The sequence below is a fragment of the Gekko japonicus genome, unplaced genomic scaffold, assembly GCF_001447785.1.
Source record: "Gekko japonicus isolate JY-2015 unplaced genomic scaffold, Gekko_japonicus_V1.1 scaffold2237, whole genome shotgun sequence".
NCBI lineage: Eukaryota > Metazoa > Chordata > Lepidosauria > Squamata > Gekkonidae > Gekko > Gekko japonicus.
Genome location: NW_015174906.1, coordinates 194789 through 199214, shown reverse-complemented (window position 1 = coordinate 199214; position 4426 = coordinate 194789).

The window sequence follows — 4426 nt, the reverse complement described above, 5'->3', positions numbered from 1 at the left end:
GCAAACCCGCGGAGCGCACGGGGGACTGGGAGGGGGGGGAGAGGGCTTCCGCGCTGCGGGCGGGCCGGCCTGAGGGTGTCGCGGAGCCTCTCCCCCCCCCCTTCCCCGGGTGCGCAGGCCTGAAGGGTTTCCCCGGGGCTCCCCGGGAGCGGAAGGGGGCTTCCGTGGGGGACCGGCGTTTCCCGCACTGCTGGGTTGCGGTGGGCGCCGTCCCGTCCCGTCCCGTCCCGTCCCGTCCCCAGGCCCTCCTCCGCGCGCGCAGCGCCGTCTTCCCTCCTCTGAGCTTCGCGGCTGGGGCAGAGGGCCGGGCAGACCCGGGGCAGCGGCTCGGCAGACCGACGGGGCGCGCCCCCGAAGTCCTGACGTCTCCACCGGAGCTGTGGGTCAGGCTCATCTGCGAGGAGGGCCGGGTCTGACATAAACGGCCATGGTCTCCTGGGGACACACAAAAATGCCCTTTTTTGCAGTAAATGGAATAAAACTGCAGAAAACGCCTTGGCAGGATCCAGCCTGCCCACTCCTTGCAGGTTGTGCTGGTGTTTCCCACCGCTCGGAAGGGAGCCTTTGGTTGCTGGACGCTGCTTGGGCAGCTGCAATGGGGCGATTCAGTAGTTTAAAAAAAAAATTGGACGGACACACACCCCACACCTCACAAGTGACCATCCACCCTGATTTCAAAAAGTGCAGTTTCCAGATTGTTGCTGCAGAATAAATACACCGGACTGGTGTGGACGGCAGGCACAAAAATCCAAAGTCAGGTTTGAGGGCACTCTTTTGCTTGAGGGAGCGTTTCCCCTTTTGAGCTCTGCAAAGGGAGGGATGAACAGACCCCTGAGCCTCTCTCTGCCCCTGGGGAGCTCCATAACCCCTGCGGCAGTTCCAGCTCTCTGCTCGAGGGGGGTCGGGCCAGCGCCCTGCAGTCCTCCTTGGCCTTGAGACTTTGTCTAAAAAGCCAGAAAGGAGAATCTTTCAGGGGTCCAAGCTTCAGGGGGAAAGCTGGTCAAGGGACTGTTCACTGGGGAAAATTTGAGGGGGAATGCCCCCCCCCCCCCCGGCTTTTCCAGTTTTTCCTTCGAGATCCCATTTAAGTGGCAGGATAGTCCTGCAGGTCTTGGTCAACTAGCCCAGTCATCACTCACTCACCCACCAGAACAGACTTCAGCAGGCTTCGGAAGCCACACTGGCTCCTGGCAAAAATAGAACCATGAAATACTACCTTTTGGTAAGATACATTTTTAAAAAATTCTGGTCCCTTCCCCCCCATGCGTTTTTATTTTTTTTTCTGAAATAGCCAAAGAGTGGTGTCGTGTTGGGAGTAGGGCCTGGAAGAGTGTTGCGGGTTTGGGGCGTGGACTGAGGGCCGCCTCGGTCCCCTGCTAACCCCGTGGGCCGGGGGCTCAGGAGTGTGTGCCTCAGCGCTGCGGCCTTTAGGATGACCCCGTCTGTCCCTGACTCTCGTCCCTCAGAGGAGGTCTGTCACTGTCAGGGTCAGGAAGCCGGTTCCTGGACTCCCCTTGGCTTTCCGAGGGCTTCCTGGCCCCAGAGAGAGGGAGCAAAGGGGGAGGGGTCCTGGGTGGGTGCATCAGGTCAGTTCTGGCTGGGCCCGCATCACGTCCATGGCAGTCTTGACCAGTGTCCCCTCTCAGCTGAGTGAGTGTGAGCCAGCTCACCGTTTTTTTAGCCTCCGGCTCACACAATTTTTTTGCCTCTGCTCAGGAAGGATATGGCTCCAGAGCAGACTGATTTATGCAGGAGCCACATCGCTCGCTCTTGACATGTCAGGGGCAGCAGGAGGACGCCAAGAGGTTCGCTACCGGCTGTGGGTCCAAGACAGGCGGAGACACACCTCTGGTTTACCAAGGGTCGGGGCTGCCAGTTTGGTGTGGTGGTTAAGGGCACGGACTCTGATCTGGGAGAGCCGGGTTCGATTCCCCCACTCCTCCTCCACTTGCACCTGGCTGGATGACCTTGGGCAAGCTGTAGTTCTGATAAGAGCTCTTCTTGAAAAGGAGCCGTTTCTGTCAGAGCTCTCTCAGCCCCACCCACCTCCCTGGGTGTCTGTCTGTTGTGGGGAGGGGAAGGGAAAGGAGTTTGTAAGCTGCTCTGAGACACCTTTGGGTAGTGAAGGGCCATGGGGTATAAATCCAGTCTCCTCCTCCTCTTCAGTTTGATGTAGAGAGAGCCAGTTTAGTGTAGTGGTTGAGTGTGCGGACTCTAATCTGGGAGAACCCGGCTTGATTCCCCCACTCCTCCTCCACTTGCACCTGGCTGGATGACCTTAGGCAAGCCGAAGTTCTGGTAAGAGCTGTCCTTGAAAAAGAGCCGTTTCTGTCAGAGCTCTCTCGGCCCCACCCACCTCACAGGGTGCCTGTCTGTTGTGGGGAGGGAGGAAAAAAAAAAAAAAAAAAAACAAAAGACGGGGGGGGGGGGGGGCGCTTCCTGGCCGTGGTCTAATGGCCTGCCTTGTCTCATGTTTTTTCCATTGAAATGAATTGTGGGTGGGCTCCGTCCCTGGTATAAGCACTGTAAATCTGACCATCGCAGGTTGAGTTACCTAGTTAACATCTCCAACTACCATCTCAGAGTGCCTTTTACAGCCTTACGATCTCAAACTATGCAAACTGCTCTTCTGGCTGGCCATTATTCTCACGCTCCAAAAGAGCAAGGTCTCTGCATTTGTGGCTTGCCAGTGGTGGAGAACATTCCTCAGTACATGCTCTACTGTCCGCTATGTAGCACTCTAGGAGCTGCGGTGGCTCAAGGGGTTAAGACACTGAACTGCAGGCTGGAAGGTCGGTAGTTCAGCAGTTTGAGTTCCGGGTGCCGCCTGACGGAGTGAGCTCCTGTCTCTGGCCTTAGCTCCTGCCAACCTAGCAGTTCGAAAGCAAGGAATTGCAAGTAGATAAATAGGTACCGCTTCGGTGGGAAGGTAACAGCGTTCCATGCGCCTTGGTGTTTAGTCATGCCGGCCACATGGCCACGGAAACATCTTCGGACAGCGCTGGCTCTTTGGCTTGGAAATGGAGATGAGCACCGCAACCCTAGAGTCAGATTCGACTGGCTTTCGAGCAAGGGAAACCTTTACCTTACATAGCACTCCAAGAGATAAATTTTTAGCAGGATTTCTATCGGCCACGCAATCATACTCAGAAGGAAGATGAAAAGAGGGCGTTCGTGCTTTCAGGTCATGATTCTTATCTATCCCACAGAGTCTCCTTGTTTGCTTCAGCAGCATCTAAGATTAGATCTAAGGGGCAGGTTACTTGAAGGTGTCCAAATCTGTATTATCTTCTTATTATTGATTGGTAGTCAATTTCAACCCGGATTGTAATAGTGGTTTTTAACTTTTTATCAGTGTCTCCCTGTAGTCTGTATTTTGTAATGGCCAATGGCTTTATACAATAAACCTCTCCCTCCGGGAAAGGAGTTTGTGAGCCCCTCTGGGACACCTTTAGGTAGTGAAGGGCCATGGGGTATAAATCCAATCTCTTCTTCTTCTTACAGTTAGGAAGTTTCTCCTGATATTTAGCCGATAACGACTAGAAAGGCAGGGTAAGCAGTTCGAAAGCAGGAAATTGCAAGTAGATAAATAGGGACCACTTCGTTGGGAAGGTAACAGCGTTCCATGCGCCTTGGTGTTTAGTCATGCCAGCCACATGACCACGGAAACGTCTTCGGACAGCGCTGGCTCTTCGGCTTGGAAACGGAGATGAGCACTGCAACCCGAGAGTCGGACTCGACTGGCTTCCGAGTAAGGGAAACCTTTACCTACCTACCTACACAGACACAAGAACCCGGAATGAGATTTGGGTGGTCTCCATCCGTGAAGGGGGGGTCCAGTAGTGGAATCCAGTTGAAGCCAATCGTGGGGAGTTGCTAAGCCGTTGAATGATGGATTTTCTTGGGGAGGGGGAGAGGTCTCCTGGATACGGGTGGGGGTGGCTTTTCCGGGCTAAGGCTGGGGGGGGGCACCCCTTCCTCTTTCTCCTCCTCTTGTCACAAGGATCTCTCCCTTCTCTCCTTCATTTTATGTCTGCTGACAACCAGTGGTCCCTCTAAGCGGCGGAGTCCTGTGAGCAAACATTCCACTTTGTGAGCCCCTGGCATTAAAGTGGTGAGCGAGCAGTTTGGCTCCTGCATAAATTAGTTTGCTCTTCTGGAGCCCCAGCCTCCCTGAGCCGAGACAAAAACGGGTGAGCCAGAGGGTAAAAAACTGTGAGCCAACTCACGCTAACTCAGCTTAGAGGGAACACTGGTGGGAAGGTACCGGCTGGATATTAGGGAAAACCTCTTTACAGTCAGAGTTGTGCATTGGTGGAATCAGCTGCCCGGGGAGGTGGTGAGCTCCCCCTCCCTGGCAGTCTTGAAGCAGTGGCTGGACAGACACTGGCCAGGGATGCTCTAGGCTGATCCTGCACTGAGCAGG